The following is a 23,776-nucleotide window of genomic DNA, read 5'->3' as shown; positions in this document are numbered from 1 at the left end:
GCTCGAAGTTTTCTTATTTGATATTTTATCATCAGTATGAATAAGTTATTTTATTCTACATTTTCAGGTGTGGTTTAGTGTTTAAATGCCGTAATATCTGTTCATTGTCTATTAGCTATTTGACTTGTAGTTTTGAGGGTTAACCCAAAATATCTTAGGATACTTAGAATACAAAAATATTCAGGAATTATTGCATCGCTAACACCCTAGGTTGAAATGAACCTTTTTCTGGCAATTAAAAAATCAGCAGTTAGAGAAGTAAAAGGAATTATAAGCAATATAAGTGAGATTTAACTAACATATCAAGTAGAAGCTATTTTTCTCTGAATAGAACAATTTAACAATATAGTATAAACCTTTAAAATTGATTTAAAAAATACTTAACATGTTCCAAATTAATGCACACATGTTATTTTTAGTGAAGGTAGAGCATAATAACTAGCATATGGACTTTACAGCTAAAAAGTTTAAATTCTGGCTGTACCATCTAGCTCAGTGACCTTAAAAGCCAATTTCTTCATCTCTAAAATGGGAATAATATCATGGGCGGTGGGAGGAATGAGGTAACGTATTTACAGCTTTTAGCACAGTGCTTGAATCATAGCAAGCCCACGATAAATCGAACATCATTATTGTTCTCATTGTAGCTGCTAAATTCTTGCAAGTGCTTAGCATGAAGGTATAATGATAATTTTATCAATAAGGATTAATGATTTTTATGATATTACAAATTCAAGATATAAAAACTATTCAAGATATGTGTCTACATATTGTCTTTTACTACTCTCGAAGAAGATGATTAGTATAAAAGCATAATTTTGTGGGGAATAATAATCTGTTCTGTTATTTTAAGGAGCTATATGTTTATAGCTCCTTCCTTTCTGATGTATCCTAAGGAAATGGCATCTGCCATAGCATCAGTTATTCTCAAGTAGGGAAGAATATTCTCTGACTGCTTGCTTTTAGTCACACCGTAACATGAGTACAATTATATTAGTTTTTAAAACGTTCATAGAGCTTGTGAGAATGTATACTGATGTCAAATGGAAGAGTATAGTAGCTTTCTTTAAATGTGATGTTACTGTTATATACATTTCATTCCTTTAAAACCCTGCAGTGCATGAGTTGCATTACAATTGCGAATTAACTTTTTATTAAGTTCTGTGTTTCTTCAACTTGACCATTCTCTCCCCGCCTTTCCAAATAAATATTGGTAAGGAATAAAGATCCAACATTCGTAGTCATTTTCATAACAAAGACTCAAGGAAAATCTCCTGTAAGTAGCTAAAAATCTTAAAAATATAAAGCATCTTTTATTTTCTTTAACTACAGATGTTCTTCCTCATTCTCTCTCTCTCTCTCTCTCTCTCTCTCTCTCTCTTTTTTTTTTGGCCTGGGCCATATAATTGTTGGAAATAACTGGTTACTCTTTAAGTAGTCTTCTTTCTTACTGTGGGACTGGAAGAAATCTAAACTGCTCTGGGACTCCTGGCCCCTGCCTGCGACCCCATTTGCTGTGGAGAGGGATCGCGCTTGCTATAGAGCCTGCAGCTGTGCCCCGGGCAGGGAGCTGGCACAGGCCGCTGTGGTGCGTCTGGTTCTTCCTTCTTCCCCAGTGGGACCCAGACCCACTTCAACATCTGCACCATTCAGGTTTGCCGGGTTCGAGGCAGCTACTACGGAGGGGATTTTTCTTAGTGAAAGCCGTAAAGTCATCTCTTAGAGCTTTTGTGTGATTAAACATCTAAAACTAGAAAGGTAACCTTTTTCCTTTTAGAAAAATGATCTTTCAGGAAAGAATTAAGCAAATTGCTTTCACTTCTGTGAAATAGGAATATAATTTTGAGAGGAGGTAAAAACAGTGGAAAAAGCAGTGAATACATTCTGAAACTGTTGGTATTTTTCTAGTTCTATACAAAGAACTGCATGTCTCAGAAATCTGGTTAAATTCCCCAAATAATTAATATTACCATTTCAACATAATTTTTGTCAATTACATGTAATCGAAAACTAATCCTCTTAGTTGAAAGATGAAGCATCTAAATGTGTTTGAAGAAAAAACTAAGCATTCAGCATGTTACTTTAAATCACAGAGTTCTTTTTCTGAGATATTAAAGCTCTTACTCTAATAAATGTATTTTTAATGTAAAATAAACCTGCAGTGTTTAAGTCTCAAGAGCAAGAAGAAGAAAACATTGTTTAAAAACTCGTATTGCAAAATATCCCTTGAAAAATGTTTATAATTCTGTGGGAGTATAAGTAGTTTCATTGTAATTGTTTTTCAGTTAGAATATTCTAACTTTATTACAGCAGCTTCTCTTTAATTTCTTGTTCATTAATTTTTAACTAACTTCATAAAAGAATAAGAATGAATTTGTAAGATTTCTTTGCATTTAGGGGATTTATACATATGTACAGAAGAGTTGAGAGCGTGCCATTTCTGGGGAATGTTAAAGATGTTTGGCTTTTCTTCAGATACCCAAATGCTTTGACGCCTTTTTTGTTAGCACCTATCAGCATAGGCCACTCAGGTTCGCTCACATTGCGATATTACTGTAGCATATTCGTGTTTGCACAACCAATATATTGATCAAAGTGCGTTAAACTGTTTCTTAACACAGCAATGAGTTCATTTGGCTTAGCATGAATTTCAGAAGTTATTGCTCATTTTTTTCATTAAAAATACAGAAGGCAGCTTTGTTCGATTTTGAATCTTAAAAGGGGAAAAGAATACTTGGGAAATTGCCACAGAAATCAACCCAGCTTGCTCTTCTCTTCTCCTTGTCACTTGCTTGCTTTTTGTTTTTAATGTCAGAAAATTATGCAGAAGCAACGACAACAAAAAGATTTTTCTAGATAGAGACTGACTAGAGTCAGCCCAGTAACAAGAATGGTAACTGCCCATTAGCCTATTAAATCTGTAGCTCTCAGGGGAACTACATTGAAATTCTTCTGGCAAGGGGACTAGAGGAGGGCCGCATAAAACAGGAAGACGAATTTCCAGTTCCATTAACCTATTTTTTTAAAGTCTTAATTCATTCTTTTTTTTTTTCTTTTTTAGTGTAATGACAGATTAAACTATTCTGAGCCAGAAAAGGATGTTTTTATCTTTTGGTCATTCAATTGCATTTTAAATTTATTCAGTCCAGCTATCTATATAGAAAATGGAATATTAAGCAAAATGCAGCTGTAATTTTTTTCAATGAAACTGTTACATGCATAAAAATGAACAGTGTTGGGTACTTACATTTGGAGTAGTCTCCAGCAAGTAGACACAAGTGCTAACTTAATAAGTGGTTACAACCCTCCCCCCATACATTTTCACTTTATTTTCTTGCTGAATGATTATCATTCATATTACCAAGTTAATATCAAGATTATAGGGCATCCTGGAGTCTCTGGTATTATAAGTGATGATAGGTTCTGGTTTCACCAAAGAATTTTTCTCCTTTTTTCTTTAGAATGCAATGTAAAGGTACCACTGGCTTGCACAGAACCACATATATTCAGTATTTTAACATTGTTAGTCCAGGCAGCCCATTGACATTCTTTTTTCTCAAACTATGGCACCAAATTATAAAATTATTAAGTGTGGTATGGTAAATACTTTCTCCCAAGTAAGTAACTAGGCTAGAGTCAATTTTTTCGTATGGTTTTAGCTCTGAACTCTGCTGAGAGTTATCTGAAGTTATAGAATATAAGGAAAACATTCACAAACATCTAATTGTTTATATATTTGTCTTTGCTGAATATAAATGTGATTTTAGTGTTCTTTATAGATTTGCCTATTTCATAATATGGCATGAAGCTTTTGGAATACAATTGTGCCTGTCATGTATCTTTTCTCTATTTTGCTGTTGATACTGCAAACAAATTCTTTTCATTACAAGAGATGGTTTAACACATATTAAAACCCCGAATTCCTGTGCGCATGCGACAGATTTCCATTACTAGAAGGATAAACTAACCCATTTTGCAACTTGGAGCCACATCAGTTGTTCTAAACGAGGGGAGAAGTTGGCCTCCAGGCTACATTTAATGATTTAATGCCCAGAAACATTTTTGGTGGCCACAACTGGGGTGTGTGTGTGTGTGTGTGCGCGCGCATGCATTTTGTGTGTGTGTGTGTTATAGGCATCTAGTGCGTAGAGGCCAGGGATGCTGCTAAACATCAAGTAATTCAAAGAATAGCCCCCCACAATAAAGAATTATACGACCTAAAGTGTCAGTAGTGCTGAGATCAAAAAACCATGGCACGAGGTTTTAATAGCAAGATTTTGGTTTACCACATTTTTATCTCTGTCTCCTGAGTTATAAAAACCCATATTCACACTATATGAGTGTTTATTTTTATGTACAGAGCATAAGTTTTCTTACATATATAAAACTGGGATTATATAGAATGGTTCTAGGTCATAAGGGACCAGCTGGACTTGTCTGTCACTGTTTCTTTTAGGGGATTGAGGTTCTGTTAGTTTTAGAGAAATGAGGAAAGACGAAAAAGGAAAGAGGCATTCTCTCTATTTTCACAGGCTACCATCTGTGAAGGAAGAGTCTTTTTTGATATTGTAAATATGTGTCTGTCTTGTATAGATACCTGGTTTATAATATGCTGATAGGGTTGTTCTTTTGAGGCAGAATTGAAAGACCTGTGTGTGACAGATTGGATCTTCTATAAAGGGAGTCAGGCATCCTGGAAGAATGCAGGGCTAAGCAATTCCAGAGCTGGAATTTGACAAGTAGCTTTAAGAGAAGAGGAAGCCCTCTTATGGGACTCCTTTTCCTTCTTGGGATTTTGAAGAGATTAATGGACAGATGGCAGGAAAAAATGGTCTCTGTCCCTGGAGGTCACTGAGGCAGCCCCAGAGGGGCTCAGTGAAGATGGGCTCACCTGAGTGTACCTCACAGCGAGCCACATGGAGTGGTCCTTCATGATTCTCTGTCCATTTCCCTTTTGCTCTTGCTAAGTCTTACTTTTTAAATCTGTTTTTGTTTTTGTTTTTTACAAATAACACATGCTCACTGGAAAAACCTTAAATATTGCCGATGTGCATAAAATAAAAAAGTGAAAGTCATTCACTCCTAACCTAAATATTGTTAACACTTTGATATGAATCTTTAGTCTTTTTTTTTTTTTTTGGCCCATTTACAAATATGCAAATGCATATAAAATTTTTTTAAAATGAGATCCTTGTTTTCATTTACTTTCTTCTGCCCTTTTTAAAATTTCCTTTCCTTTAATTTTCTTCCTCTTATTTCCTGCCACAATTTCTCACTCTTTTATTTTCCTCTTACCTATTTTCCATTTCTATCCTTTTTTTCTTACTTATTTTCATTCTCTTCATTCTGTAAGTATTGTTGAGCACATATTATGTGCCAGGCACTATCGCTAGGTACTATGAATCCCTCTGCCATTCTCAGACAGGCCTCAAAGGGCAACTACCTCTGCCGTTTCTGGCCCAAGCCTTGACACACTTCTACAATTAATCCTCATGTTTATTTATGTCTTATGTATTTTTACCCTATTCATGTCATGAACTTGTTGTTTTTGCTTCTCTGATATAGGAATCCTATCCTCTAGTAGATAGTGTCAGTATTAACCTTGCGTCAAAGCTATCATGACAAAACTGTAGTGACACCTTCTCTCTAGCCATCTTCCACTTCCCCTCCTTCTCTCCGTCCCCTCTTTTCTGCTGGCTCCACCCATCGCCTCTGCACACAGAGTGCCTTTCTGTATTTCTGTGACCGATAAATGGTTGTGGTTGAGAGCAGGGACTTCGGAGACAAGCACACATTGCTTTGATCCCAGCTCTGGCCCTTCGTGTGCTTTAGCCAAGAAGAAAGGTGAACACAGGAAAGTGGAGAATACAAGAAACAATAGTGAACGTAGGTAAAATGTCAGTAACTTGAGCTATTGATCATTTTTATATAAGCTTTTTAATTAAAAAAAAAATAGGTAAACTAAATTTATCTAACAATTGAAAAATTAGCCAGAGCAAGATGGAGTAGTGAAAGATGCTAACTGTCGTCTTGTTCAGGAGGCAGGAAGAGAGATGCTGAGTGACTTTAGTCTTTGTTAGGAAATGCATATTAAAATTTCAGAGTAAGTACTGAATAAACAGAAATGCAGTTGTGGAGTTCCCACAGCAGCAGAGGGAAAATACAAGGTCATCATAGAAAAAAAATCTAAAAGAAGGCAGGAAAAGAGAAAAAAAAAAGAGCAAAGAGAAAATATGGTAAAAATCAGCCCAAGTACAAAAGTAATCACAATATGTGTACTTGATTTAATTAATCTATCAAAACACAAATTATCATATTGAATATGTGTATTTTTAAATCTAGCGATGTTTTTCTTAGAGGTGAAACAAAATCACATAGAAAATTTCAAAGTAAAGTAATTGAAATCAGTACACCAGGCAGTACCATCCAAGAAAAGCAAATAAAACAATGTTATGATCAGGCAATATAGAATTTAAGGCATAAAGCAATAATAAGACTACAGAAAGATACTACATAATAATACTAGAAGAAAATAAAACTTAACGCACCTAACTACATAACCTTGAAATCTATAAAGCAAAAACTTATAAGACAAATTTGATGAATCCTCAATTATAGTGGGAGATTTTAACATACCAATTTTAGAAATTAGTAGACCAAGGAGGCAAAATATTAGTAAGGACATGGAAGATTTGAGCCAAAAAATTAATAAATGTCATCTAATCTATCTGAAAAGGTAAAAAAAGTATGTTCTTTTTAGTACACATGGAATATTCATGGAAATTGACTATATGTAAGTTCACAATTGATATCTCAACAAATTTCAATGAATCAGTGTTATACAAACTTGTGTTCTTTATCTGCAATGAAATTTAACAGAAACCAACACTAAGCACATCGTTAAAAAGACCCAAGCCCTTGTGTTTGGAAGCTGAAAAATAAACATTGAAAGAGCTTATGAGTTAAAAGAAGAAATCACAATGGAAATTACAGAATCTGTGGTTCTAAAAGATAATGAAAACAGTATAGAAAAAAACTTGTGGCATGGTGTTTTCCCCTGTATTTTGAGGGATATGGTAAAGAATAAGACAAATGAGAGGATCCCTAAAGAACTGGAGATGAGAGAACAATCTAGAAGTTATTGATTGTTTGGATTATTTGGACACTACATTATAAATTTTCAGCTCACATATTTATGCTTACATTGTCTGGGGAACCATTAGAATATGTATTAAAAATTCTGAACCAAAAGGTAGGAAATGTGAACAACTCTAATCAGACTAACATTTGTAAAGCAAGAAGAAAAATTACACTAATCAGGCTAGGCTATTAAGATTTTTCTATGAACCTTAGATGAATGATCCTAAAATTGTGCCAGAAGGTCAAGTATTCACACTGTAGGTTTTGTGTCTGTACATAACTGAATACGTTATCTTTTAGCACCAAGAAATCTCAACAATTAGTTTCATGGCATAGCTTCAAATCACCTTTGTATCAGCCTTTTTAACTGGAGTCTTCATTCCACAGATGTGTTTTACCTCCCATGTAGAATATAAACAGATCAGAGCCGGCTTTCGTTTTTAATTCCTCCATGCTTTCAGAAGATGGAATATGATAAAATTTGTAGTGGCTTCACAAAAATTTACTTGCTTCTTTAGGTCTCAGAAAACACACACACACACACGCACACGCACACGCACACACACACACACACACACCCGCACGCATTCGCATACCTCTGAGAATACACAGACTGCAGCAGGAGAGCATCAGACTCCACTATTTTTGCAGATAGGTCAGCTGGGAATATCAACTTCCTAAGAGTACTCAGCTGCTTACTTTAAAGCAGTGATTAATAAGAATGGACAAGTTCAACCAAATGTCAGTGATAAATACAAATACTTTCATATCTGGCCTCAGCCAGTGCTGCACTTGAGTAAGTGCAAAGCCTTTTGCTAACGTGGAAGAAAACCAGTCTAAATTACGTTTACATGAAATTTTACCTCGATTTTGTTTCAAATAAAACATTCTTCTATAGATTTGTTCCTCTTTATTAGAACTTCATTAGAATTCTTACAAAGAAATAACTCCCTATACTAATTCATTTGCCCCTTTGTTCCTTATTTCAAGGAGTTGAGATGGGGCAGAACATTTTTCTCGTAGACGAACAAGGAAATTCAGATACATAGTGACATTTCCAGCTCTCTTTGGAACCAGATCTCCTGCCTCCTAATCTGGACCTCTTTCTACATTCCTCATCCAAGTTCAACGAGCTACAACCTAACTCTGCTTCTCTTTGCCATTATATTCTTGGGAGAGCTTGTTCTATCCCTGTCTCTATTGTGTGTCTCTTCACCTGCTCATTCCTTAACCCCTGGCAGTTTGGTTTTCTGTCCTTATCCTTTAACTAGTCATCAGTCTTTATCCTCAAGGTCATCTCTGGAAATTTTATTTTACTGGCCACCTCTTCTTGTAACTGTTACCTCCTTTGGCCTTTCCCATTTTTGTTTTCTTGTTACATATAGTGTTTATAAATATGCACCTCAGCACTGTTGTAGATATCCTCATTTCCTGATGCTTACTGATTGTTTCAAATTGTTTTCCTACTTATCCTTTATTTCTTTAATAGTGAAGCTTTTAGTTTTGACTTTGTCTTTTATCTTTTCTTCATTTGTTCTTATTCTTATGCCTTTAATTAATTGATTCACGAATGTTTATCGAAAGTCCATTACATGCCAGATTCTGTTCTAGCTTTTGAGGGTTTAGGTATAAAAAAGCAGACCCTGGTGGTCTTTATTAAGATAGTTACAGATTGTAGTAAGTGCTGCAAAGATAAGAGGATGATGTGAAAAGAGTAACTATTTTAGATTCTGTGGTCAAGGAAGAGGTGACATTTAAACTGAAACCTCTTAGATACAACTGGCAAATGCAAAAGCCAAATGAAGCACCTTCTAGGCACAAGGAGCACAAAGAGCAAAGGCCCTGAGGCTGAGAATGCTGAGATATTCAGGAGTCAGGAGGGAGGACCACATGGAGCCGAGCAGAGAGACGTTAGAATGAGAGGAGAGACAGGCAAAAGCCAAGTCAGGCAGGGCCTTTGTAGGACAGAACTGATCTTTAATGCAGTCTGTGTGCATAAATGACACTTGAAAAATGTGTGCTGAATTACTAACGTGAGACTGACATGTATAATTATGTAAGGTCGCCCATGTGTATCAAATGCTGTTTAATGGTCCTGCGTGATGAAAAATTTGGATTTAAAGAGCTCTTTCTCTTTATGCACTCTTTCCCCGGGCAACTGTATACCTTCAAGTATGACTATGTATACGTGCTTCTGGTTAGAGCAACATAAAACGTCTTCACTGAGTAGCTAGTTCATCAAAAGAATTTAAAAGATGATATGATGATAATCATAACAGTAACGGTTAACATTTAGTATGTGTCAGGTATTTTCCTAAGTATTACCTTTTTTAACAAGCATAGTATTTATGGCCGAGGTACTTCTACTATCTCTATTTTACAGGCAAGGAAACTGAGGCACAGGAAGATTCAGTAACTTGTTTACAGTCACAAACTAGGAAGTGGTAGAGTTGGGATTTGAACCTGGGCATTCTGACTCTGGAAGTCAAGCTTTTGGCCAATAATTACCTTGCCTCTCCATAGAAATATGATAAGAGTCACTTTTTTTCTGAGCTATTAAGTAAGCATTTACTGGCATACCTGTACAGAAGACACCAGACAGGATAATATACCAACATCTTCATAGCTGGCCTCTTCTCTGAGCTTTGGCCTCACACTTCAAGTGACTTTTGGCCATCACATCAAACTTGTATCTAAGATCAAATTCACCATCTTCCTTACTTATACTGCTCATCTTCTTTTCTTTTCAATTTCTATTTCTATTAACAGCATCAATAGTCATGCACTTAAAAAAAAAAAAAAAAAAACTCAAAACCACCCTTGACTCCTTCCTTGATTCCTGCCCCTCTCCGCCTAGTCCAATCAGTTGCCAACTGCTCCTGAGTCTGCATCTAAAGCATCATCCATCCCTAGCTCTTCACTCACTCGAATTTTAATGATTTCTTACCTGGATCATTATAAGAGTTCCTAAGTGCTCTGTCCACCTCCTATGTGTATGTCTCTCTCTCATTAACCAACCTGATGATCTGTTCTACACACTGCCAACAGATTGATCTTCATGAAACAACATGGTCAAATGAATCCCTTGCTCAATAACCTTTATGGGTCTCAACTGTCTAGTGAATCAAGTTTGAACTCACTGGCCAGGCTTGTGAACCTCTTCCACGATCTGACTCTCATCTGCCTTTTCAGTCCCCTTCCTGCTGCTCAGACCCCTTATGCTCCAAACAAACTGAACTCCGTCTTGCTGTCCTGTGTTTCATTTCAATGCCTTCACCACCTATATAGCACTAGGTGCTGTGTGCTAAATCAACATGTTGAGTTAATGAAGTAATTAAAGGACAAAAATTCACTCAGAGCATATAGATAAAACTTTTGGTTCATTAAGTTTTTCCTTTTTCCATTCACACAATTCACAATCAACTCTACCATATGTTCTTATATATCTCACTATCCGTAAGATACAGAATGGATCTAAGTTGATGAATAAATAACCCCTGTCCTCAAGCTATAATTTAATCAGATAAACAGGTATATGGATATCTAACTATAGAAAAGAAAACTAAACAAATATAGATAAATCTGTCACTCTATCTATCATCTCTCTAAATCACATTCTTACCCATTCCCAGGTCTGACAGTGTTACTGTACACCTTGGTCATATTTCCCCTTCCCACACCTGTTATAATCACTCTTTATGTATAAAGAACCTTTATAGTCACCCACTAGAAACAATGAAAATATCCTTGTTGATTCCGTATATTATACCATTGTATAGTATCGGGATAAATATCATACTTTCTCTTAACACAGGTATGTGGAACATTTGTGGTAATTCTATTAGAAACAATTAAAAGGTTCTTAAAGATTCTTTTTGTTTATTGGGCACGGTACAGTATTTTTACAAGTATATAATGGTATAATACTAAATACAGTATTATAATATCATATCCTCTTCCATTCTGGGCATCGACAGTTTTATTAAGAATGTTTCACTCTGATGCTTGGAGACAATATATATAAAAGAATTCAAAACCTCCCTTATAAACTGATTAATCCTTTTTCATTTAATGGGGAAAATAATTTTAAGAAAAACAAGTCAAAAGTTTCTTAAGGCCTATCTTTCTACTGCTGCAAAATGTTGAGTGGCTCTCCACCGCCCGTAGGATATGGCCCATACTCCTTACTTTGAAGTCAAAAGTCTTCCACCGGCTGCCTGAAACTTCACCTTTGAGCCCAGTCCCCATTGCGCTATACCAGTTCTCCACTTTCAACAAACTGACTTGTGCTTCCTTCTCCCCGAGACATCTCATACTTTTCCAGCCTCATGATTTGGTCACACACTCCCATCTGTATGGAATACTCTCTTCTTAGTTCAGTTTCTTACCAGATCCTCCCCACTTTTCAGGCCCAGACCAGACCCGGTATCCCCAGTAAAGCCTTTTCAGCCCATCCCAGCGTGAAGTGACCCTCTGCTTCTCTGAACTTCTGTTGCACCATCCATTTGAAAATTAATCAAAGTGTGACATTTTATGTTATCTACTGTTCTATAAACTTTATATTAATATTTTACTTTTCATTTGATTATTTATTTGGCACACAAGCAAATGGATGGGCCTTTATAACTTATCTTTATTATATTTACAAGCTCCTCAAGAGCAGGGACCAAACCTCGTACTTCTTGGCATCCCCTAGGGTTCTTAGACAAGTGCCTTCCTCATTAGGAGTCAGCAAATAATACTTGAATAATGTAGTCTTTAGTTAGCGGGGGCTGTTAGTTAAATTAGGAGAAAGTTTCTTTCTATGACGATTCTTTTCCTAATAACACCAATTACTGCAGAATCCTAAAACAACAAGATACTAAATAGTATATTATCAGTGGTCAAATTGAAGTATCTCCCAAAACCTAACATTACTACTCCAGTGAGCATAGTCTCAAATAAATAAACTTATGAAATGGAGTACATTGAGTAATGAAAAGCTCTAATATCGTTAATCTTTTGTTCCATTAAAAATAGATCATCTGCTGTGAGCAGCAGGACCAACTTGAGTTACCAGTTCCCTATAGTAAGTCAGTCATCTCAAGCAAGACAGTTCCCAGGAAATGACATTCTCCTTTGCTTTCACTCATTCATAAAAGACCACAGGTAAAGTAGGTCTTAAGAGCACAGGATCATAACCATGATTTTTAAAAGCTGACATCTTCAAGGACAAAAATCAGAGGGCTTAATGTAACTAGTAAGAAAATAATGGGCTTCATGTTTAAAAATAAACTCAGATATGGAAAGTTGCATATGCAGCTTAAAGGATGGTGAAACAAAGGTTAAGAATCAATGATTAGATAGATGCTTGGGGAAAGTGTTTAAAAATTATATTTCAAGCCACTACTTTGATTCAGTGGACATGGAGGAGTCATTGGAGTGTCTAGAAAATAGGAAGGTATTGTCAAGATTCAGTTTGCTCCGTCTCAGCCATGGCTTCCATTAAACCCTTCGTTTCCCTTCTCCACTCCACACCCTTTCCTTCAGTTAGGCAAGCCCTTTTCCTCAGCCCACGTTTACATGTCCTGCTCCTGACTGCACACTGCCTGTTGCACTCTCTCATGCACCAGATAACCTCGTCTCACGTCCCTGGTCAGCCTGTGTTTTCTTTCAGAAATTACCTTACATCTCAGTTCTTCCTGGAAACCTAGCTTGATGATGTGGGTCGAGGTAAAGGTCATCTGTACCCTTAATAAACTATATTCTTTCCCTACATTGTTTAAGATATAAGTGTAAGAGACAGTAACCCTAAAACATGTAAGTATGCATATCTAAATACTATAAAATATGTGAGTTTTGAGCCCGGTTGTTTATTTAATATTTCCTGAGAGCCCAGGATTAATTTAAGGTATTCAAAAGAGATCATTTGATATTCTAATAAATGAATTGAAAAGGTAGGATGAAGAAAATAAAATGAAATGAGAAAAGAAAAAAAAACCAACATTTATATAAATAATTCAATTATTCAGTATTCATGCTACAGATTATTTATTATCAATTATTCATGAAACAAATATTTATTAGGCAGCTGTTATATGTCAGGCACTGTGCCATGCACTGGGGATGCATTGTTGACCAATATAATTCAGAGTTTGTTAAATAAAAATATGAAATATAACAAATATTCAACAAGAAATAGTCATAGAAAAGTTAAGAAAGACTAAAGAGAGACCGATAAGGAATGAAGGTCAAAGCCCAGTCTGCGCCAGTGGACGGCGTATCTGCAAGGACCTGTTCATTCAGTGAGCAGGATGTCCTGACCACCACCTAAAGAGCGCTCTGAAAGTGCAAGCAAAGTGATGAAGGTCAAGGAGTTTATTAAATGAAGACCCTTTAAGAAAATGTTTAGATATGCCAAACAGTTAGTACACTGGGAAGAGGCCAAATTATAGCATATTCATGTCATAGGGAAAGAGGGGAATTTGTGTTCATGAAAAGATTTAAGAAAGAGTTAACGAGAAAGAAAAAGACTTTTAAAAACAACTGCCAAGTCCCCTCCACATTTAAAGCTTTTTTTTTTTGTCCCACCGCCGCCACCATCAACAAGACCTTCCAAAGGAAGTGGTAGAAGAAACCCCATTGCTTGGGACATTAAAAACCAGATGGTCCAAAGCCCCAAGAAAATATTCACGTGGGATCCATCCTTCACTGAGAGAAAGCAAAGGAACCAGACTAGTGCAGTTTGTATTTTGAATCTCCAACTTAGCAGTGCTAAAAAATAAAGGTTTACATTTCCGTGGACTTTAATTTCTTAGCTGTCCTCTGCACTCTCACGGTGCTCTATGTTGCCTCCTATTAGAGCTGGCCGCACAGGAATTGCCTGTTTACTTGAGCGTCTCTTCCGCTGGCTCCAAGTATTTGGAGCTTATCAGGTTTTCTCCCTGCCCGGCAGGAGTGCTGTGTGCTACGGGTCCTGGAAATGCTCCTATACAGTGGTTTTGCACTTGCTTCTGCCAGAGCCCCAGGAGTTTCACAGTTTTTATGTTAAATTTTTTGGCTTGGGAATAACCACACTTAAAGATAGTATAAGTTTGGATCTCACATTGTACAGGTTTGGGATTTTGGTTTCTCACAGGAAACCCTCTTCCCACCCTCTGACCACAGTGGTACAGAGCCCTGGAAAGACAGAAATCTTCCTTGTGGCTTTCCTGGGCTGGTGGGGGGTCTGTCTTCTAGCTTTTTGCTTCTCATGGCCCCATGGCCGTGTTTCCTGTGTCCGTGAAGATGTTAAAACCCCGGCCTCAACCCCACCCCGCAAATGGTCAGCATTCCCCTTTGAGCAAGTGGGGAGAGACAGGTTTGTTTCAGCTTGGTTGACCATATTGCTAGAGGTTGAATTTCTAGTCATAAGTAATCAGTTGTTGCAAAAACACTACCGTAGAGACTTAGCTTAATTATAAGTGCTTGTTTTATAAACTTTAATTCAAGTCAAATAAATAAAAATTTGTGTATATACTATAGGTAAGGTTCTATGCTAAGTGTCGAATATCTCCTGTCTCCAGAGTACTGATGGGCTCTTAATATTAATTACTTCTTGACAAGAAGAAATTTTTGTTGAATTTATGAAGGAAGAGATCTGAAATAGATGCTGAATTTATGAAGTAAATGATCCTAAATAGGTGCTTATTACTCTTTAGGTAAAAATGACATTTGTATATACATAGAATTACTCAAAAGTTTTATCAAGGTAGAGATCTATCCAGATCCACACTCGTACCTTGGTTTTATACACTAAGAATAAACATATTTACAGTGGAGGTCATGTCAAATGAGGTTAATGTGGTTACGTGAGAATATATCTTAAAAACGGGGTTGGCATTCCAATCAAATGAAGTCTAATTTCCATAAAGCACTTTATTCCCTATGCCAATCAGTCATTTTCTCTCCCAGAAAGTCAAACCGGTTTTTGCACTATCGATTTGCAAAACTTACATGACATAAACATTATGTGACAGAAGTTGTTTGTTATTAAGAGAGAGAATATCATCTCCAAGAAACTTGTCATCTGGAAATAGGAAAAATCACACAAAGTAATTTTATTTGTATTATGGCTTTTTCACTGTTGGCTACATTTGTGACAGTAGATTTCATATTAAATATTAACAGTGTTTTGTTTATACTTGAAAGTACTACAGTAGGTTGTAGATTTTACTCAGAACCTTCCTGGTTAGAAAGCATATCATTCCAGTTAAATGATGACACGTGTGGGCTAGCTACAAAGAACATAGATACTATTATATCTAAAAAATTACACTACCCCTTTGGTATCAAAATTTCGAAGTTTCACTTTACCCCTGAATCTTATAAAGTTACTGTTTTTGAAGGTCAAATGTGGTAACATGTTGGGAATTTTATTTGGTTCAAACTAATAGGAACAGTTGTTAGCAACTGGATAAATTGAATGTTTATAATGAATGAGCTATGGAGACAGTTAATCTATTGTTGCAAAGAGTTGTTGGACTTCTGATATAGGAATGAAATTAGAAAAATTATATTTTTCATTTTTAAGAACACTAGTACGATAAAAAAATATGTTTTATTTTTCTTACAGTGGTATAACAAGTCTTATTTGTAAATTTTTATGGAATTTTGGCAACATCTACTTTTAAAATGCCTAACTGAATTGTATTGTATCTTTTGGGTTTGTGAAGTGTGTCTGTGATTTGTTTTGTTTGGATATTACTTTTTCAGTATATGAAAATAGCCGTGAGACTGGCTCCTGCTGAATTTTTGGTCACTATGTCATCACTGCTAGGAGTGTACATTGTCAGTTGTTTAAACATTGTCAAATTCACTGTGGGCTAGCAAGAAGCATCTGGGAGCCAGACTTTTCCTGTGGACACGTGCCAAGTAGTAGATTATATTTCCTCACTAAAGTGAACTATATTGAGATAATTTTTCTTCTTGAGTTGTTTTAATCCAGAAATTATTTTCCAAAGCTAAGTGAGGATCATGTGATAAAGTTGTTTCTAACTACCTGAATTCTATAATAGCTGAGAAGTACTTTTATTTAGCTAGAGTAGGCATAAATAAGTCATGCAATTAAACTACATTCAGATAATTAACATTATTCCCCTAATTAGACTGTTCAGGAAAGTTCATATGTCATTTCATGTATTCTCTTTAAATCAATGATTTACTCTAAGGAAGGACAATAAACATTGAATGACCCTTTAATTAAGTACTATAGTTGGGTGTGCCATTAAATTTACATGTGTGAATGCATTGTTTAATTAGATGGAAATAAACCCTAAATTGCATTTTAATATACACAATTATAGAATAACATTTATGTTAACTAAAAATGCCAGGAAAGTTTGTAAAATGTCATATTTAACTTAAAAAAATTTGAACGGTTGTGGTTTGGGGATGAGAAGACTAGAATGCTTCGTCGTACTGGAAAATAGGCTGGGGGTTGGTCTTGGGGCACTGATGTTGCCTAGAGCCTAGGACCCTAGGGTGGCAGGGATTTGTCTCTTCCAGAATAGATAAGATTACTCCATCTGCTACCCTGGGACACTGCTGGGCGAGACCTTAAAAAGTAAGATTTGGCTTACCCGGCATATATATTAAAAATACCCTGGCTCTTGTACACGAGAGTAGACATTTTGTTTGTATTGGCTTTATTTCTAGAATCCAAGTAAAGAGACACTTTGCAAATGAGAGTTCAGCCTGTCCCATTAGAGGGCAAAAACTGAGCAAGTGGTTGTTGTTCGAGCTCAGATTTTTAATCTTATGTGCTTTGAAGGACGTCCGATACTATTTTTCAGGAATGAACGTCGAGGCCTCCATCAAGCGAGCTTCGGGTGCTTCGCCTCCCATTCCTTCCCCTGCAGGTTCTGCCTTGCTTCTTTTTGGCAACTCCTTTCTACAGAAATATTCTAGTTCTAGAAGATCTTTCATTTTCTAGACACCATAACATACTTTATCTTAAATTTGTTTGCGCGTTAAAAAAAATACCTCTTACCCTAGATTTGAAAATGCCTTAAAAACATAATTCTGAAAATGTGTGCACAGCTTCTCATAGGTACATGGAAATCTGTATTTTGAGAGTGCCATTCTTTTGTATTATATAGAGTACTTTAATTTGCTGCATTTTTCACATCTCACCACAGTCAAATCTGGTGAGGAACTATTGCTGTCTTACTCAGGATTAATCAGTCTTCTCGGGCTCCTGGCTGGGACGGAAGCTGCTCTCGGCTCTGCTTGCTTCAGGGCTTGGCCTTCCCCTGTTTTTTCATCATGTTCAGTGTCTGAGAGGGAGGTGATGGGAGATGATTTTTCCATTTGCAAGCTGCCTTCCAAAGGAAAGAAAAATGGAGGGGGCAAATGCCAAGCTTTTCACTTTCTGTGGCCATTACAAACATGACTCTTCTCTCCTATTTTTCTGCAGTGTACACTATTTTTCAAGGGAGCTATTTTTTTTTTAAGACCGTCAGAGTTATCCAAGTTATTTTGTCATTGAAGAGTGTTAAAAATAAGAATCTATGGCAATATGACATGAATATTAACTTTCTCATAAATCGAATGTTATGGCAATAGGTTAAAGTGCTGTTTAATTAATAAACAAATACTGGAACAAGTGGTCTTTGCAAGGGAAGAAAAAATACATTGCCTTAGAACTTGGGCTCTGGATGCAGACTGCCTGCGTTCACATCCTGACACTACTTCTTATAGCTGTGTTATACTGAGCAAGTCACTTAAATGTTTCTGTGCCTCCATTTATTCATCTGTAAAATGGGAATATCAGCAATATTCTCTTCATAAGCTTCTGAGGACTGAATGACATTTATGTGTATAGTGGCTAGCGTGGTGCTTAGTATATACAGTAAACTATTATTATAATCACTGTGATTATAAATCTTCTATGCACAGGGCATTGTATTGGCGACTTCACCTCATTTTAGCCCCACACTAATTCTCTAAAGTTGACTTTGTATTTCTGTTTTCCAGATAGAAAATTGAGGTTCAGAGAATTTAGATTGTCTATGTTTGTACAGCCAGTGAAAGAGGGTAATGTGAACTTTTGGAATGTGAATTTTATTTGCATTTCTATAGTTCCATTGTATCTTTTGGGATTAATATGAGATTCATTTCTGTTTTATTAATTTCATTATAATTAATCTTACATTAGTATTAGTTAGGTATACCTATATTTTGAATCTTAAAAAGCAAGTGACATTTGAAGATACAATGTTCTAATTAACTCACATTCAAATAATGATAGAATACAAACCATTTGAACCTTATAGGAAGGAAATCCTCAGAAGATAGGGCTCTAGGTCAGTCATTTTCAGGACCAGCTGCATGAGTGGGCACTTGTTAGACATACACATTCTTGGACCCACACCAGATTTACGGAATCAGAAACTCTCTGGGTAGAGCCCAGCAGCCTGGGTTTTAACACGCCTTCCAGGTGATTCTGATGCCTGCCTGAGTTTGAAAACCACTACTCTGGGTAAATAACACATCATGGAGTTATGCCACAGATATTGATGTAGCTCATAATATCTAGTCCCAAACTGGAAGTTATACATCGCAAAGGGAGTACGTGGTGGTAATAGAAACATACAAGTGGGGCTGTTATTTGATAATTGCCCTATAAATATTAAATATTCAGTACAGTGTGCTCAGTCCCTTCCATTCCTTGGATTTAGGGCTTCTAAGCAGATGGGTAGTATTGCTTTCAGGCACAGCCATTGAGCACAGATACTGAGTGATGGAGAGTGACTCCCCCTCCTCAGCTTCTTATGGCTGGGACACACAGAACCAGGGATCAGGGTGGTTAGCTTTTTTAGTATTTAGCAACTAGGAATCTTCAACTAAGAGGAACTGACGCTAAGAATATGAAGAGAAAGAAAAAGCAATAAACAGTTATTACTGTTGCATCTTTTTCTTCCTTTAGATAGTTTAAATGTGGAAGTAGCATATTAAAAAACATGAATGAGGCTGAAGGATATAGGAATAAATAGGGAAACTGCTGTTATATCCAGATTTAATTGTGGAAAAAATTAAACAAAAGCAGTTGTCATCTTAGAATCCATCACAGCCAGTGAGAAAAAAACTGGCCATCAGCCAGACATATTTGCCTAGACTTTAGGAAGGCAGATTTCAGAAAATTCAGAGAAAGAATAGGCACAAATGTATGGTATTAAAGACAAACAAGTATTTCAAAATACCATTTAATCTCAAATGATCCCAATGAGGAAAAATGGGAGAGAAACTAAAATATGTCAATATCCTTGTGTTAGATTCTACCTAATGAATGCAACTTTTAAAGAGACATAGATTAACCATCAAAATGGCCAGATAACCAAAGACCATATGAAAATGGCTGAAATTTGTAAATTATGCTAAGTACAACAAAAGGTATGCAATTGCTCTGTGGTTTTGTTTTGTTTTGTTTGTTTGTTTGTTTGTTTTGAAATTTACTAGGGTCAATAATTCAAAGAAAACAATTCAGTTTCTCTTTTATTTGCTCCTTTTCTGTCAAGAATTATCCTCCAACTGATAAGATTGGTAAGAGGTAATAGAAACCCAGGGTGGTCAAAGAGAGTCAAATAGAATACTTAGCTAGCCAAGATCCATTTCATTTTCACTCAACAAATATTCATGGAAAGCATTTTTTTGTTCTAGTCTGCGTTAGGCTGTGTAATATAAATGTACCCACGGGGAGTTCACACTTAGAGAAAAAGCAGACTAGTAACAAATGTTTGGAGAGGAGTGATCATGGAGGCCTGTACCAAGGCAGTGAGAGCATGAAGGGGAGCGTGGCCACCCCCTGGAGGGGTTCAGGGAAAGCATCCTAAATTGGGGGATGTTTGAGCCCTGTCTTAAAGATGAGTAGGAATTAAGCTTGTGTTCTGGCCCAGATAAGACTGCTTCACAAGACAACTTGTGAATGAAGTCCTTGAGCTGCTCTCCCTGATTTTGACATGTTAGAAGCATAGAGTCTGGCAATTGAATTGTGAACTTTTCAAAAAGAGCAGAAAGTCGTAGTATCTTAAGTTGGCTTTTCTGAAGCAGACTCTGAGAGAGTTGTTTTTAGGAGATTTATTGGCGAATGACCTTGGGAGAGACTCTTGTGTGAAAGTGAGGACAGCGGAACTGGATGAGAGAAGCTGGCCCACGGTGCAGACTGAGGCCTTGGCTGAACTTTAAGAGCTGTGGGACTGGGATGACTCTTCAGGTTTGTGCCAAATTGAGGCAAAGGGGCCTGTCTTTCTATCCCCGCACCAACTAATCATTGGCTCCAGGCTGTCCTATGGGAGAGGTGTGACCTTGAGTGAGGCAATTTCCTGCAGCCAAGGGCAATTCCTAGTGAGGGACACACAGCTGTGAGCCAGCAGCAGTCTGAGTCCCTGCAGCTGGAGGATGGCTGTGTTGGCCCTGAAGAGGGCATCTGGGAGGACCATGGCATTATCCACTACAGGTGGATTCTGCAAATTCTAGACAGGTTAGGGACTTTGAAGTGGACTCCAGAGAAGCTACTAAAATAAGGCATCAAAGAGTTCTTTGTGCTGCCTAGAAGATGAAATGATGATTATTAGAAACCAACATAGTTCAAAGAGATGACAGACATAGAACTGGACTTCAATAAGGCATTTGGCCAGGATGCTCATAAACTCTTCATAGATATAAAGACCATTGGATAACCGACTGTATAGTTGTACCCAAAGGGCAGTGATTAATTGATTTGGTGAATGCCTTAGGGCTTAATTCTCAATATTGTCATACCATCATATCCATCAGTGTCTTGGTTGAAGATATATAGGCAATGCTCTCAATAGACCTAAATCATGGATCAAATCTAACAAGATGAAATATGATAGGATATCACACTTGCTCCAAAAATCTAGTTGCACAAGTATGAGAAAAGAAAGACTTGGCTCCACAGCAAATGGAAAAAACACATAGGGATTTTGGTCAATATGAGTCAACAGTGTAGTGTAATTCATTCCTAAGATTGTCTGCTTTGGGAATTTAAATTAATTATCAAATAAATGGTGTTCTGGGTTAGCAGGATATCAATTTTTTCACGTTGTGGATCAACAATGTTTAGATATTTAAGTAAACTACCCTAGAAAGTACAAGGCAATGATTCTCAAACTTTTTGGTCTCATGGAACACTTTACAATCTTAAAAATTGAGGATTCTCAAAAAGATTTTATTTATGTGGGTTTCGCTTCTCAGTGTTTACTGTATTAGAAATTAAAACCAATATTAAAAATGTTTATTAATGAATTAAATATCACAATGATAAACCCATTACATGTGAACATAGATAACATATTTTTAGGAAAAATAGCTATATTTCTCCAAAATATCAATGAGAAGAGTGGTATGGTTTCCATTTTTGCAGATCTCTTGAATGTCTATCTTAGTAGAGGATATTTAGACTCCCACAACTGCTTCTACATTCACTATGTTGTGGTAGTTGTTTTAGCTTACGTACAATGAGCATATGAAGGATATCCAGCCTTATACAGATAAGTAGTAGGAAAAGGGATATTGTGGATATTCTTCTTTGATACTGTACTCAAACTTGACAAGTGGTAGTTAAAGATTAGTTGCAGTGTGGAATCCAAAACCATATCAATATAAACTTTTCATAGCCTGTTACATTAAAATTCATGGGTCTGCCTTGTAATTCAGATGGATCTTTAACCTGGGTTTGTTTTTGTAACATCACACATTGGTTAGTTGGAAAATATTGCTTTACCACATTGTGCAGAACTTCCAAATGTTGACATAATTATGATACAATTAAAAAACCACTTTCATTAATATCACCATCAATCACATTAGAAAAGTCTTTATATTCTGGGGAGCTGTCAAGCTCATAGTGGCAGTTATAAGTTTCTAAAATTCTAATTTTTGCTTGAAAACTCAAATTTGATCATTGGCAATAAATGACTATCTGTTGTTTTCATTGGAATAAGAAGCTCCCTTGGTTCGTTTTTGAGAAAATGTCTGCCAGATTCCCAAGTCTGAGTATGCATCGTTTGTCAGTCATTTTTTTTTTTTTTAAACAGTATTCCACAAAAAAAAGCTACTGATTCAGCTTGTCACTCAGTCTCTTGAACCATCTGGAAATGCAGCAGAAATGCTTTATGCATTCTTCCCATTTTGTCACACAGAATATTAAAAAGACCTGTACATGTACTAAAGCTGTTATGAAATGAAAATAATTTTTACCGCTTTATCAAGGACATTCTTAGGTGAAAGCGGCTGTTTGTTTCTAATGCTAATGCAAGGCAGTGAAGAATACAGTGACAGTTTGGTGCCACTGCGTTGATTTATGGTGAGGTGTCAGCAGTTTACCCACCATTGCATTGCAGCATCAGTGCAAACGTTAACACAATGAAAAAGGCAAATGTCTTAATTTTATTATGAAAATAGTTTTGATCTCATAGACCCTTCAGCCCCAAATGGGTCTTGGAACCCACTGCTGGTGCAAGAGATATGGAAACAGATATGGTTCCTCTTATGGGCTATGCTTTTTCTTTTGTGGATCTTGAAAATGAGGTTAAGGTGCACTCACTGCCCGTGAAGGGGATGAGTGTATTTGCATAAGCAAACGGAGGAAACAGAGCCCAAGCCTGTAACAAGTGAGCTCCGCATTGTACGTCTACTTTCCCCCTAAGGTTATAGTAGGTAGTTGTAGATCCTTATAAAACAGCCACGTTACAATTAGATGATCTTATCATCAAGCTCTTTATCATTAGATAGTATTTTTTTTTTACAGAAGAAAATTTAACACAAACCCCAAATCTAAGTTGAGATGAAACATTTAACTTTCTAAAAAAGGATTCAAAATGGTTCATAATGAAATGACATACGTATACCTTTGGGATGTTGTTATTAAAAATGAAAGGAAGAAAAACCAGAAACTGAATAAAGTTGATCTAAGAAGGTGTTAATTGTGACAATGGATAGACAGATCTTGAATGATTTTAAAAATTTTTTTAATCTTTTGCTTATCTCTTTTTTTTTTTACTTCACCAGTAAACAGATACTGTTTTTATTACAAGAATAATGAGAAAAGCATTAAATTTTAAAAAAGAACTTACATGTAGCAAACTACAATTGCACCTGAAATCCGGAGCCAAATAGCTGTTATCATAAGTGAGAAATAATTTAATTAGGACCTTCTTTAGTTAAATGAATTGTAAAATTGCAGAACTTATTATAAATTTTAATTAAAAAGCTAAGAATTTGAACATTATGGAATAGAGAAATTTTATATTGTAGAAGACAGTGAATATAACACATTAAGACAAAAAAGAACCACATTTCATAATTTCCTTTGTCTAGGACTTTTTAGGGGTAGGATCATTTTCTGACTCACAGTTACTTCTGACAGAATCTGGCCTATCAAAACCTGATTTTTAACCTATGTGCATTCTTTGCCTGGCATAGTTGCCTGTAGGTGATGAAATCTATCTATATAAGACTGCTCCTGAATATAGAAGCAAGTACATCCAGAGCAGCTCCAGACTTTTTCAGAAGCATCTGCAGTGCGTGTTGCCTAAGAGGCAGTGCAGGGCGAGATGAGCAGAGTCCCACGTGTGTGACCTCGATCCAGTAGTTC

General features: G+C 36.3%; 1 protein-coding gene across 4 annotated transcripts in view; it reads left to right on the top strand.

Moving 5' to 3' along the window:
- SKAP2 (src kinase associated phosphoprotein 2) overlaps window positions 1-23,776 on the top strand; it is a 158,002-nt gene that overhangs the window by 105,111 nt on the left and 29,115 nt on the right. The window lies entirely within an intron of this gene.

The sequence above is a fragment of the Pteropus vampyrus genome, unplaced genomic scaffold, assembly GCF_000151845.1.
Source record: "Pteropus vampyrus isolate Shadow unplaced genomic scaffold, Pvam_2.0 Scaffold69, whole genome shotgun sequence".
In the NCBI taxonomy this organism is placed as follows: domain Eukaryota; kingdom Metazoa; phylum Chordata; class Mammalia; order Chiroptera; family Pteropodidae; genus Pteropus; species Pteropus vampyrus.
The sequence above is the reverse complement of the archived record's forward strand: the minus strand, read 5'-3'. Positions and strand labels throughout refer to the sequence as shown.